The following is a 15894-nucleotide window of genomic DNA, read 5'->3' on the forward strand; positions in this document are numbered from 1 at the left end:
ATCAACAAGCTTAATCCCGCACTTCCCTAAGACTTGGCATCCACCTACTTTGAAGATAGCTGTAATTATACCTCTCCTTTAAAAGCTTCATTCTTCTGGCAAGGTAAAAATCTTAACTCTAATCTTTTATTTCAAAGGTGGATTAAAAGGTAAAATAACCACGACCACTTCTCTAAGGCACATTCAGTCCTTGACCTTAGAGACAAGTGTCTGTCTCACTTCAAAACAGATCTTAATGGGAAGTGTAGATTTCTCTAATTCGTCCATGCCCTGCCCCCAACAAACTCAGCAGAGATATGTTAACATCCTCCTGATGTGTGATATTTCATCCTTTGCAGATAAAGTTGACTGTTGTTTCCATTTAATTTCTCTGCACAGTTCCCCAAGTTTAAACTTCTCAAGTTTCTCTAGCTTGTTTCTGGTTGTTTGTTTCAATGTACTTGGTGCATTATATTGGACCATCAGCACTACATCTGAAATCTTATTCCACTTTGTATTTGGATGTCTCCACTAGATAATATTATCCCAGTCCAAGTGTTTGTGAAATTAGAGCTATGCTAACTGTTTGCAGAGTCTATCAGTCCTTGCACACCTGTATTTTTAATAAATTTTCTGTACAATCTTCAGATAAATAGATCATCTTTATTTTTTCCTTAAGACTTATGTGGCTAAAAGGACACTGACAGCAACTCATCGGCCTTTGGCTAATATCTATTAGCATATTTTTTACTGTGTTGCTCAAATCCTGGAGTCCATGGTTTTGGGACCACTTTTAAGGAGGAGACCCCAAAGGGTATTTTACGTGATCTTTGAAATTTTCATACCTTCACTACATGTGTAATTAGAAGGGTGATTCTGTACTAAATAGTCTAAAGACTTTGTTTTGCAATTTTGACAAGCTACCATATGTCTTAGTTTAAACATGGCAAGATAAAAATGTACCCCATTTTTTTTTTTCATATGATTAAAGAAATAACCCAGGCTTACTCTGGAACGTCTCTTGAAAAAGTGTATTATAGCAATCAACAAATGCTTAATTTAATGTTACCTTTTGAGATCCTTATAATACTAAACTAATTTCATTTAATCCATAGATTTAACCTACAGATTGATGGTTCTTTAAACACAGTTACTTATAAAATACCACAAACTAAAATTGTTTAAGACATAGTGTTTCAGTAGCATATGTTAAAAATAATTTAGCTAGAAATAATCACATAACTAAATATTAGAACAGTGGGAATGAAGTAGGGTCTTTCCTAAAAACATGTGTCTTCTAAACATGCTTAGCTGAGAAGAGAATATATTTACCCAAGTCACTGAATCCCAGCCTTTTATTCTATAGATGGGAAAACAGCAAAGTTTAATGATTCCTGTAACATCACACATTTGGTCAATATCAAAACAGAAAACAAGACAGGAGACCTGACATTCAATCTGATTTGTCTTCCCATTAGTTCATTTAGAGAAATGTTTCAGAAAGTCATAGGATCACTGTGGAAAATGTAATTTGAGCACCTTTTTTTAGAGAGCAGAAAGCTGATTCTAGAAACTGCCAGTTTTTAAAGACATGGTAGACTTGGCTAATGCAGACCAATGCCCACCTATAAACACAGATAAAAAATGAATAAAATATAACTATAATAATATACGTAAAAATTCTGTCAACTTTAAACAAATGAAAGAGAATCCTGATGAAATAAAGGAGCAGAGGAATCAAAGACTAAATAAATATTAAGTTTCAGTTACTATGGGGGTAGTTCAGAGCCACGTTGGTCCATGCTGTGGGTTTGAGGAGTGGTAAAGCAGGGTACTAATGCCACATTAGACACTGGGCCATAGGGAGATAGATCTGAAATTTTTAAATAAAATATGGATCGCCTAGATTGATGAATGCTAACTAAAAAAACTATGTAAAATAGCCACAAGAACAAATAAGAAATCTTGCTATCTGCTCTGGGGTCAATGTGTCCACTATAAGAAATTGAAGCCTCAAGTGTTTGTCAAGCTTGAGTATATGATCTAAATGTATAATACTCATTAAGCATAAGACAGTAACACAAAAAAGGTTAAAATTTAAAAAAAAAGGGGGTCTGGGACTCTTTAAATTCCAGGACCATGGTAAAAGCAAAAACAAAGCCACTTCTTGGAGCATTCTTTAACAACACAGGGTACACAGCATTCTCACAGGCAAAAAAAATCTAATGTGAGCTCACAATAAAAAAATTATAAATTACATGAGTAAAAAAAGAAACTATCACAAAAAAGAATTATCTGGCACATTAAAAATAATATTCATTAGAAGCACTAGAAATAATACAAGATTATGAACTTGCATAGAAAATAAAAGTGGTTAAAATGATTACAGATAAAAAGGAATTGAACCCGCAACAAAACAACAGAATGTTGTGATTAAAAACAAAACCAGAAACATAAACCAAATGGAACTTGCAGAAATTTTAAAAATACGATAACTGAAATTTTAAAAAAACAAGTATTTAGGGTTGCACTTAAGTGCTTTGCACAAATATTCTGGTTCTCCGGTATGTCCAGGCATATGTTAGGATTATATTCCCTGCCCTCTTTCTAGTCACTCACAGCCATGTGAATTGTCTTTTCAATGAAATGTGAGCAAAAATGATGTGCAGATACCTGGAAGAACCTCTCAGACCTAGTTCATGATCCCATGGGCTTTCTTACTTTGCTTCACTAATCATGAAAGCATTCCACAATGGCAACTCCATCAAGAGGATTCCCCAAGTAAATATAACAAACAGACTTTGCCTGTTAACTTGCACTGGTCAAGTAACACGGCGGGGAGATAAACTGTTGCTGTTTTAGCCCATGCGATTTGGGGTCATTTGCTAATGCAGCATAAACTAGCTATCTTCATTGAGTAAAAAAAATTAAATGGCAGAGTAGACACTGATGAAAGCAGAATTTAAAAATTGGGAGGAGGAAATTGAGGAATTTTCCCAGAATGCAAAATGGAGATGTAAGGAAATAAGAAATATGAAAGGAGTTACAGATAGGATAAATAAATGGTACAAAATATGTGTGATTAGATATTTAGAAAAGGATAACAGACAAAAATGTTGAATATCAACATTCAAGTAATGGTAAATAAGAATTTTACAAGACTGAAAATAAAAGGATTGTGTCTTCAGATTGAAAAGTGGAGTATTACATAAGAAAAACTAAAAATAAATGCATAATTGGACATACCATAATGAAACTGCAAAACTCCAAAGTCTTAAAAGGAAATGCAGAAAAACAGATCGCATAAAAAGAACATCAATTTGACTAATAGAAAACTCAATTATCTACAGTAATAAAGAGTTGAAAACAATGGAACATCTTCAAAGTACTGAGAGGAAAAAAACTGTCAACTAGGAATTGCAAACCTAGTTTAATATTATTCAAAAATAATGGTAAAGAATAATAGTTCATGATAAAATTAAGAATTTCCCATTAAGAGAACGTGCTAAAAGAATTATTTCATAGATATCTTAAAAGTAACTTGAACGCATAGGAACTGGAATGCTGGGAGAAATGATGAGTTATAAATTGGTACAATATATAGGAAAATATGTGTAAGTTAAGTCTTGACTATAATAAATATAATAGTAATTACCAACTGGAAGAAAAAGTTGAATTAAATCCTACATTTATGTATATAACAATAACTCAGAACTTTGGGTGGTACAATTATAGTTAAATAATTTTGATTTTAATAATGTTAAATTCAACATTCCTAAATTTATAAGATCTAGGAAACTTACTAGAAACAGAAATAGAGTGAAAAATAAAAAAAATAGGAAGGAATAGTGAATAACGAAAAACAATTTAAGAAGGTGGGAAAGAAGAAATATACAGAAACAAAAAAAGTGACATAAAATAAAATGGTAGAAAAAATATTAAAATATTTCAGTATTAAAAATAAATACAAAAATAGAAATCACTTGATAAAAGTAGAAAACAAATCAAACAGAAAAATATAGCTATATGTTATTAACAGGAGACACGCCTAAAATGACACATAAGGGTTAAAAACAAAGTAGAAGAGAAATCCCAGGCAAATGGTAATTTAAATAAAGCAGCTATAGCAGGCATGGTAATGTTAAAATCATATAAATATTATGTCCAAAAGCCTTATTGAGAACAAAAAGATGATCAAAGAGTCAATTCACCAAACCAAACAAAAACAAAACAAAAATTTGATTTTCATTCATCAAATTAGCCTCCCCATGCTCACACAAAATGTTAGTAGTGATGCAGAACTATAACGTGTGCATTTTTTTCTTACTTTATTTTTATTGAAGTGTAGTTGGCATACAATGTTATATTAGTTTCAGCAGTACAAAATAGTGATTTGACAAGCCTATACATTATGCTACGTTCACCACAAGTGTAGTTAGCATCTGCCACCACACAACATTATTAAAATACCAATGACTATATTCCCTATGCTGCACCTTTTATCCTGGGACTTACTCATTCCATAACTAGAAGTTTGTACCTCCCAGTATCCTGCACCAATTTATCCATCCCCCCACCCCCTTCTGGCAATCATCAGTTTGTTCTCTATTTATTGGTTTGATTCTGCCTTTTGTTTATTCATTTGTTTTATAGATACCACACATAAGATAAATCATACGGTATTTATCTTTCTCTGACTTATTTCACTTAGCATAATACCCTCTAAGTCCACCAATGATCTTGCAAATGCAAGGTATCATTCTTTTCTGTGGCTGAGGAATATTCCTGTGTGTGTGTGTGTGTGTGTGTGTATTTCATCTATTCATCTACTGATGGATACTTGGGTTGCTTTCATATCTTGGCTATTGTAAGTAATGCTGCAATAAACATAGGGGTGCATATATCTTTTTCAATTAGTATTTTTGTTTTCTTTGGATAAATGCCCAACAGTGGAATTACTAGATCATATGTTATTTCTATTTTAATTTTTTTGAGGAAACTCTATACTGTTTTTCACAATGGCTGCAACAATTTACATTCTTACCAATAGTGCATGAAGGTTCCTTTTTCTCCACATCCTCACCAACACTTGTTATTTTTTGTCTTTTTGATTCTAACCATTCTAACAGGTGCCAGGTGATATCTCGTGGTTTTGATTTGCATTCGTCTGATGATTAGTATGTACAGCATCTTTTCATGTGCCTGTTAGCCATCTGTATGCCCTGTCTGGAAAAATGCCTATTTGGGTCCTCTGCCCATTTTTTAATTGGATTATTTGTTGTCTTAGTGTTGAGTTGTATGAATTCTTTGTAAATTTTGGACATTAACCCCTTATCGGATATATTGTTTGCACATTATCTTCACCCATTAAGTAGGTAGTCTTTTTGCTCTGTTGATGGTTTCCATTACCATGCAAAAGCTTTTTTATTTGGTGTTGTCCCAATAGTTTATTTTTGTTTTTTGTTTCCCTTGCCTGAGGAGACATATGGAGAGCAATGTTGCTAAATGTCAAAGAAATTACTGCCTGTGTTTTTTTCTAGTTTTATGGTTTCAGGTCTCATATTTAGGCCTTCAACACATTTTGAGTTTTTGTGTATAGTGTATAAAAAAATGGTCCAGTTTCATTCTTTTGAATGTAGCTATCCAGTTTTCCCAACATCATTGTTGAAGACACTATTTTTTTTCCCATTGGATATTCTTCTCTGCTTTGTCAAAGATCAATTGACCATATAAATGTAGATTTATTTCTAGGTTTGTTATTCTGTTCCACTGATCTATGTGTTTATTTTTGCACCAGTACCATGCTGTTTTGATTACTAAAGCTTTGTAATATAATTTGAAGTTCAGAATTGTGATACCTCCAGGTTTGCTTTTCTTTTTCAAGATTGCTTTGGCTATTTGGGGTCTTCCGTGGTTCCATACAAATTTTAGAACTGTTTGTTCTAGTCTGTGAAAAATGCTGTTGGTATTTTGATTGGGATTGCATTAAATGTGTAGATTGCCTTTGATAATGTAGGCATTTTAACAATATCAATTCTTCCAACTATGAGATGGAATATCTTCCCATTTGTGTCAGCATCTCCAATTTCTTTCATGAACATCCTTTCATTCATTCAATAACCTGTTTCTCTATCATTGTACTCTCTTCATTTTCTTCATAGCACCTAACACAGTATTTTTTTTTTTACTTCTTTATATCTGTCATCTCTATGATATATCAAACTCAAAAGTTGAGGGTAAATATCGATTTTATTGCCACCATATCATCAGAACTTAATATAGATTCTGACATATAGTTAGATCCCTATATACATACTTGCTGAAACAAATAACCCCAACTGTTATTCTGACTATTCCCCATAGCATAATCCTTCCTGTTATCCATAAGGAAAGGATACAATAGCAATTGTATCAAATGGAGCAATTCATACAACCATTTTTTCATAATTAAGATGAAAAGTTTCTGGGGTGCCTGGGTGGCTCAGTCAGTTAAGTGTCTGTCTCCAGCTCAGGTCATAATACCACGGTCCTGGGATGGAGCCCCTTGTCTGGCTTCCACTTCAGCAGGGAGCCTGCTTCTCCCTCTCCCTCTGCCCCTCCCCTTGCTCCTGCTCTCTCTCTTACTCTCTCTCTCTCAAATAAATAAAGTCTTTAAAAAAAAGATTAAAAATTTCTGCTTAACATTATAATCTATAATATGCACATTGATTAACTCAATCATCTTCTATATTGCTAGGCTATGATTTTAATTTCAATTTCCAAACACAAAGCCAAAGTTAAAAAAAGAATGAACAAACTGTGTTCTAAAGGGAAAAAAAATCATAAATAATAAAAATTGATGGACAATTGAATTGTCCATTTTCAGGCAGTGGTTTATTTTCTTGGCAGCAATTTAAATTGCATTCAGAGCCACACACACAGAAACATTTTAATGTGAGGCCACAGGGATGTGTTCTCTTCATTCTAACATTACCTTCATGGTATGTTAATACTCTTCTCTCAGCACAGGTAATGTTACCTCTGCTAGGGAAGGCTCTGTCGACTATCAAGAGAAACATAGGAGGAATAAAAATCATGTTTCTCTGTTAAATATTTCCCTGCTATATCAAAAGTCCCTCAGGGGCTGATTAAATTCATTAAGTATTAGCAGAAATTCTAACCATTATTTTCTTCCTGGCCAAGATGCTAGCACAGGAAAAACCAACCTTGGGACAGTTGGGCTGCCCATAATATAATCTTATAGCCTAAAATTTACAACCAAGTAACATTCATTTAAAAAGGATAAATTACAGAGGGCCTATTTTATAACTGACACTAAGATCAGTACTTGACATACTCTTTGTAACTCTTGCAGTTACCCAACAAAATGACTATTAGGACACTTACTTTATAGTGTAAGGAATCTAAGGCTTACAGAGATAAAAATTGAAAAAAATTAAATGTTTACCCATTTCTGCCTGCCTCCATCACTCATAACCTTTTATTAAACCATTAATCCTTAAAATTAGAAACCTGACTTGGTCTTTGGCCTGGGAGAACACATCAGGACTTTTAGGAAGACAGTATGTATTGATTTGAATGATAACCTAAGGAGTCTGTTTATTTTGTTACATCCCCTAGTCACCTTATCTGAAGGAGAAATTTTGTCTTCTTAAAACATGCATTTCATAATCTATTACTATATTGAGATCTACTTCACGTATAAAATTCACCATTTACTATACAATTCAGTGGTTTTAGTATATTCACAAGATTGTGCAACTATTACCACTATCTAATTTGAGAACATATTTATCACTCCAAAAAAGAAACCCTTGAGCAGTACTCCCATATTCTCCTCTGCCCTTAGTCCCTGGAAACAACTATTATACTTTTTCTCTCTATACTTTTGCCTATTCTGGATATTTCTTATAAGTGAAATCATATATGTGGACTTTTGTGTTTGGCTTCTTATAATATTTTCACAGTATCTCCATATTGTAGCATGTATCAGTACTTAATTTTCCTGTTTTTAACTGACTAATATCTAACAAAAGACGAAAATTACTAATACCAATCCAGAGAAAAAGAATGTAATTATTTTCTTCCATTTTCTCTGTGTGTATGCTAGACTAAATGTTGTGGTGTTAACAAAACAAATTTACATTCTGCAAGCCCTCAAATATTACCGTCTCCATTTTGCTGATGGGAAAAAAATGAGTCTCAGAGAAGTTAGTTTACCTGCTCCAATATTAGAGCAGGAATTTATTTATTTATTTATATTTTTTTTCAAAGATTTTATTTATTTATTTGACAGAGAGAGAGAGCGAGAGAGGGAACACAAGCAGGGGGAGTGGGAGAGGGAGAAGCAGGCTTCCCACTGAGCAGGGAGCCCGATGCGGGGCTAGATCCCAGGACCCTGGGATCGTGACCTGAGCCGAAGGCAGATGCTTAACGACTGAGCCACCCAGGCGCCCTAGAGCAGGAATTTAAAGCACAGGACTCTGAACATAAAGCCAAAATTATTTTTCACTTAGTTGATAGATATATGACAGGAACAACTAAATGGCCCATTCAGCCACTGAACCTACGATCTTTGGTTCACCAGAGACAGACTCTCAGAAGCTGAACTAAGCTTCCACATTCCATCAATCCAGAAGTCTTTGTACAGCTGAGGATACTAAACTCAAGGGCCTGTCAGGCCCAAATAGGTAGCAAATGAAGTGATATAATAAACTGGAGAACGAAGAAGGAGGCAGCTGCTGCCCAGGAAAGACCTCCTGCCATCTATGAGTGCAAGCCTGGGGTAGGAAGGTATTCTGATTTCTTCTAAGACAACCTAGAAATCATCATTATATCTGAAATCGAATTTTCAAGTGTTGGCAACAATTAAAACTTTATCTTTTTGCAATTAAAAGGAAAAAAAAACAAATATGTGAACCAACATAACTCTGTTTTGAAGCTGTTCTTATCCATAGGCAGCCACTTTTACAACCTGTGGTGGAGGACAAGAGGCTAGGGCACCTGGAGGTGGTGCCATGGCCCTCCTTAAGCACAACCAAAAGGGGATCATGACAATTTGAAAGTACGTGACCTCCTGCCTTTGGGTCTTAATTCTGGAACTGTCCAAAAACTTTGTTCATTGAAGTATAATTGAGATACATTTTATTAGTTTCAGGTGTACAATGTAATGATTCAACATTTGTATACACTGCAAAGTGTTCACCACATTAAGTCTATTTACCATCTGTCATCATACAAAGTTACATCTTGCTTGTGATGAGAACTTCTAAGATTTACTTTCTTATTCAAATTTGCAATTCAATATTATTGACGACAGTCCCCATGCTGTATATTAAATCCCCATGACTTATTTATTTTATAACTGGAAGCTTGTTTTTTTTTTTTTTTTTTTTTTTTAAGATTTATCCATTCATTTTTAGAGAGAGAGAAAGCATGTATATGAGTGAGCGTGAAGAGGGGTATAGGGAGAGGGAGAGAATCTCTAGCAGAATCCCCACTGAACCAGAGGCAGGGCTGGACACAGGGCTTGATATCAAGACCCTGAGATCATGATCCCGAGATCATGACCTGAGCCGAAACCAAGAGTCAGACGTTCAACCAACTGAGCCACCCAGATGCCCCTATAACTGGAAGCTTGTACTTCTTGATCTTCTTTACCTACCTGGTGTTCCCTCAAGCCTCCCTCCCTTCTGGCAACCATCAACCTATTCTCTGTATGTATGAGTTTGGTTTGGGTTTGTCCACCAATTTTTTTTGTTTTTTGGATTCCAGCTCTAAGTGAAATCAAGCAGTATTTGTCTTTCTTTTTCTGACTTATTTCACTTAGCATAATACCCTGTAGGTTCATAGGTAATGCCACAAATGGCAAAATTTCATTCTTTTTTATAGCTGTGTAGAATTACAATTGTGTCTCTATGTATACATATATATGTATACATACACACATCTTTTTTTAATATATTATTTATTTATTTACTTAATTTATTTGACACAGAGAGAGAGAGCGTGTGCACATAAGCAGGGGGAACAGTGGCAGGAGAGGGAGAAGCAGGCCTCCCACTGAGCAGGGAACCCAATGCAGGACTCTATCCCAGGACCCTGGGATCATGACCTGAGCCAAAGGCAGATGCTTAACTGACTGAGCCACCCAAGCACCTCATGCCACATCTTTTTTATCCATTCATTCATCAATGGCTACTTAGGTTGTTTGCTTATCTTGACTAATGTAAATAATGCTGCAAATAACATAAGGTTGCCTCTATCTTTTCAAATTAGTATCTTTTTTTTAAAATAAACACCCAGAAGTGAAATTGCTGGATCTTATGGTAGTTTTTTAATTTTTTGAGAAACCTCCATACTGTTTTTCACAGTGGCTGCACCAATTTATACTCCCATCAACAGTGCATGAGGGTTCCCTTTTCTCCACATCCTTGCAAATGCTTTCTATTTTTTGTCTTTTTGATTTTAACCCTTCTGAGAGGTGTGAAGTGATATCTCATTGTGGTTTTGATTTGCATTTCCCTGATGACAACTGATGCTGAGCACCTTTTCATGTGCCTGTTGGCCATCTGTATGTCCTCTTTGGAAAAATGTCTATTTAGATCCTCTGCCCATATTTTAACTGGGTTATTTTTTTACATTATGTAAGATTTTTATATGTTTTAAATATTAGCTTTTATCAAATGTATGATTTGCAAATGTAAGTTACCTTCTCATTTTCGTGGTTATTTCTTTTGCTGGCTGAAGCTTTTCAGTTTGATGTAGTCCCAGTTGTTTATTTTTCTTTTGTTACTATTGCTTCTAGAGTAAGATCTAAAAGGATATTGCTAAGAACAAGGAGCTTATTACCTATGTTTTATTCTAGGAGTTCTATGGTTTCTGGTCTTACATTCAAGTCTTTAATCCATTTTGAGTTAATTTTTGTACTGGATGGAGGATAGTGCTTTAGTTTCATTCTTTTGTATGTGGTTGCTCAGTCTTCCCAACACTATTTATTAAAGACACTCTCCTTCCTTGCCTCCTTTGTCATAAATTGACCATATATGCATGGGGGCTTATTTCTGGGCCCCCTATTTTGTTCCACTAATCTATTTGTCTGTTTTTATGCCAATGCCAAAGTGTTTTGATTACTGTAGCTTTATAGTATTGTCTGCAATCAGGGAGTGTGTTGCCTCCAGCTTTGTTCTTTTTTTCTCAGGATAGCTTTGGCTATTTAGGACCTTCTGTGTTTCCATACAAATTTTAATTTTTTTTGTTCTATTTCTGAGAAAAATGCCATTGGAATTTTGATAAGAATTGCACTGAAATATGTAGATTGCTCTGGGAGGGATAGACATTTTAACAATATTAATTCTTCTTGTTTTCAGTAGTCCTTCATCTCTGTGATTAAATTTGTATCTAGGCATTTTATTTATTTATTTATTTTTTGGCATCTTATTCTTTTTGATGCAATTGCAAAGGGGACTATTTTCTTAACTTCTTTTTGATAGTTCATTGTTAGTGTATAAAAATGCAACAAATTTTTGTATACCAATTTTGTACCTTGCAACTTTCCTGAATTCATTTGTTCTCACAGTTTTTTGGTGGACTCTTTATGGTTTTCTACATATAAAATCATGTCATCTGTAAATAGTGATAATTTCATGTCTTCCCTTCCAATTAAATGCCTTTCATTTCTTTTTCTTGTCTAATCGTTCTGGCTAGGACTTCTAATACTATGCTGAAGTTCAGTAGTAAGTGTTTGCATTCATGTCTTGATTCTAATTTTAAGGGTAAAGCTCTCAGCTTTTTGCCATTGAGTATGATTTCGACATCTCAAACTTTTAAAGACAGTGTAATTGGAACACAAAAGATGTCATTATATACTCCATTCTTTCCATGGATAATTACTGAGGACTGAATACCACAATGTAGATAAAAGGTATGTATCATCACTGGCTTACTAGGGTCCATAATGAGAAAGGAAACTAATCAAAAAAGCAATTGCAGTACAATGTGATTTTCATGTTGTCCACATTGATACTGGCACTGGAGGAAAGCCTAACCCAGAGAAGAAAAACACAGAAGCCTTCCTCAAACATCAAGTTTTTAGTTAGCAATAAAGAGTTGATTAAAGACGGGAGAAGGGTGCAGGATGAGGAGAACAATATATTTCTGAAAGAAGGAATAGAATGAAGAAAAGCAAGAGAAAAAATGGCATATTTAAACAATTTTTTGAAAATTCAAGCTGACTGTGTAAGAATGATGAATCACAGACCTGTACCCCTGAAAAAAATAATACATTTTATGCTAATAAAAAATAAAAAAATAAATAAAAATTCAAGCTGAGGGACGCCTGGGTGGCTCAGTCAGTTAAGCTCCTGCCTTCAGCTCAGGTCATGATCCCAGAGTCCTGGGATGGAGTCCCGCATCGGCTTCTTGCTCAGCGGGAAGCCTGTTTCTCCCTCTGCCTGCCGCTCACCCTACTTGTGCTCTTTCTTTCTCTCTCTCTCTGACAAATAAATAAATAAAATCTTAAAAAAAAAAAATACAAGCTGGTAGAACCTATTTTGGAAGGGAGGAGGGGTGAGAAATGAAGGTAGAAAAGTAAGCAATGGTCAAATAATATAAAAACTTCTAAAGCCATGTCAAATAGCTGGAGTTGATCCAAGGAAAACAAGGAACAAAGATTTATAGGTAGTTATGATAATCTGATTAGATTTAGGGAAAGATTTAGGAAGATCACTCCTACTACTTTGTCTGGGATGGACTGTAGCTAGACAAGTCTGTGGAAATAAAAATAAAAACTAATACCAAGTTTGAGAACACTCAAAATACTGTGGAATAAGAAAAAGTCATCACCGTGAGAAAAAGCCTGGCTTCTCCTGGAGGAATAGAGACTATTCAGAGCAGAGGCTCCCCCTAATTTACCTACAAGCAGACCCTATATACACTAACACACCCAGTCAAAAATGGGTTCCACATCAGATGACCCACACAGCTTACCTGATATATTCATGAGAAATAATTAATAGTTACTGTTTTTTACCCACTGAATCTAGGAGTGGTTTGTTATAGAGCAATATTTAAGTGGTAAAAAATACCTGATTCGATCTTGGCTTGTGAAAAACAATTAAGGAATCAAGTGAAATAAATTTTTTTCCTAATTTTTTTTATAATTGAGGGTGTTAAAAATAATCTTCCCCTGAGAGTCAAAATCATGTGCTAATATTTACCCAATGTCATCAATCCCTATACTGAATAACTGAGTTTTAAATTTTATCTTGTTTGGGAGATAAGTTGTCCATCAAGACATAATTATTACAACTTTTAAAATGAGTTGGCATTTTATTTTATGTGTATTAATGGAATGAGACCTCCTCCACCACCACCCTCATTAGTGTTTTTCCCCATGAATTCCTAGTTAACCATAATTAATTTTAACATCACTGATGTCAATTTTAAGGGATATATACTATTATGGGTGAACTATGTCCAAAAAGATATGTTGAAATCCCAATCCCTAGATCTGTGAATGTGAGCTTATTTGGGAAAAGGTCCTTGAAGACATCAGCAAGTTGAGATAAGGTTGCATTGCTTTAGAGTGGGCCCTCAATCCAATGCCTGGTGCCTATTACAAATACAAGTTTGGGGAGAAGTCTATGTGAAGACAGAGAGGGATCTGAGTGAAGCCTTTACATGCCAAGGAACACCAAATACTGTTGCCAATTACCAGAAACTAGAAGAATCAAGGATGGATTCCACCCTCAGAGCCTTCAGAGAGTAAGACCTGCCTTCACACCTTCACTTTCATTTCAGACTTCTAAGCTACAGAACTCTGACAAAAACAAACTGCTGTTGTTTTAAGTCACCCAGTTCATGGTACATATCTACAGCAGCCTTAGAAAATAAAAACAGGTATTTCACTTTTTTAGAAGGAAAAAATTTGCATATATCACAGATCATGAGTTATACTGCTTGTGTTTTAACCCTAAAAGGCTTCAATTTTAAGACCTGAATATTTGTAGGACCTAATAACTTAATATTTGTGTTGATTTGCCTGATAAAATGTTCTTTCCTATAAAGCCATTTGGTAAAAGTGCAACAACTTTTACTTTATTCCCAGTACTCTTTCCATGATGCCAAATTCAAAAGTTTTTCAATTATCAAATTAATCTGAGCCACAGAAAAGCTACCACAAGTATCTTCTCCAGAGAGACTTGGGAAAGGCCTCAATTTCCTATTGTCAAGTCTTAATTTACATGATTTCACCATCTTCATTAACTTCAACCTTCAGAAAAACACTAAAAATGATCTCATGGCATCACTCTGTAAGGAATAGATCTTAATGTTTCCATAAAAACTAAGGAGGCTAACCAAAAGTGAAGTGAAATAAAGACAATCTTCCCTTGTGGGAAGCTTACCTTTTAGGGCAGTTCTTTGGACCACATACTGTGGAGGTATTGTATATCAAAGATCCCTAGAATAAAAATAAAAAATATACAAATAAATACACTTTGCAAGTATAAATAAGCTTATGTGTAGCTGATACTTAACTATTGCCATTCTAAAATTAAATTAGGAGGAAATGAAAATTAATATGGTCAATATGAATCTTCAGCTTGATAGAACTGCCCAGATGAGGAGCCAGGATGCCAGCTTCCTTTCTCTGTTTTGTCTCCCACCAGCTGTGTGACTATTGACCAGTCAATTCACCACTCTAACCTTTCTTTGTTAGTATAATGGCTCTAGGAGCCTGTGATATTTTGTGGTATTCAGATTCAATAAAAAAGACAATTTCTAAAGAACGTATATTACAAAAGCTTATAAAATAATGAAAAGGTGAACAATGAACTAGAAAATATCTGGTGGGTTTTGCTAGACATATGAATATGTAAAATGAGAGCAACAATAACAAAAACAAAACACTCTCTCCATAAATATGGTAATATATCTTCTCTTAAAGCCACCAAGTTAATCTTTAATTGCAAAATAATTCTGTGCCTGAGAGTAATTTCCCCTGAAGCAATACTGTTTCCCTCTGAGGAAAAAATATATATAATATTACCCAGAATAAATGTATATATTCATACCTTCAAGTTTATGTATATGTATGTATCTTCTAACCAAGTTTCTATTGTAGAAAACTTTACTTTTGAGCAAAATAACTGTCTTATAATTTTTTTATAATTAAAATATCATTTTATGTAGATCAATATAGATTGGCCACTCAGAAATATCATTACACAAGTCCAGTCTAATTTACATTTAAATATAGTATAATTGATTAGGATAAAAATATTTTACTTTCCTGATTAACCATAAATACATTATCACTTATTAAGATTATGGTAGCCCCTGCTGCGTATCATAATAATTCATCACTATATTAAGTACCTAACTACCTTTACTTTCAAGTTAATATCAATAATGTCCAGAAGGTAAAGACCAAATATGTCTTCTTTATATTGTTAATATATCCAGAAATGTAACTTATCTTTTTTTAATGTCCTTTCTTAGATATTCCCCCAAAATAAATAAAGTGCCACAATGATTATGACAAATGAAAGGAAATATTTCTTATGAAATAGACAAAAATCCTATATTCAAGTTAATAATGAATCAGAAATAAATCACCATTTGTTTTATGTTACTATGGTCAGTCACCAGCTCTATGTATGTGAGTTGGCTACAAAAGTTCAGTGCCTACCTCAAAGTCTAACTTTTTGTTACATTAGGGATAGCCACTGATAAGAAGAAAAGTTCTATTTATAGCTATTGGCATGACTTGCAACTCCAGCTTACAAATCCGTAACAACAGCTAAAAACTGATAATAAACCATAAAAAACAAAACCACAACTTTGATCAAGGGTTCATTCTTTCTTTTCAAGTATTACTAAAACTTGACACACACACACATATGTACATACATA

The 15894-nt window shown here is 34.2% G+C and overlaps 1 protein-coding gene across 1 annotated transcript in view; it reads right to left on the minus strand.

Moving 5' to 3' along the window:
• CNTN4 (contactin 4) overlaps positions 1-15894 on the minus strand; it is a 942629-nt gene that overhangs the window by 678539 nt on the left and 248196 nt on the right. Inside the window, exon 2 of the mRNA XM_054504629.2 lies at positions 14385-14440. The gene's annotated coding sequence lies outside the window, so the exon portion shown is untranslated. The remainder of the gene's footprint in view (positions 1-14384; positions 14441-15894) is intronic.

The sequence above is a fragment of the Mirounga angustirostris genome, unplaced genomic scaffold (genome assembly GCF_029215605.1).
Source record: "Mirounga angustirostris isolate CCGP_5_RB_7025 unplaced genomic scaffold, mMirAng1.0.hap1 SCAF_1, whole genome shotgun sequence".
NCBI lineage: Eukaryota > Metazoa > Chordata > Mammalia > Carnivora > Phocidae > Mirounga > Mirounga angustirostris.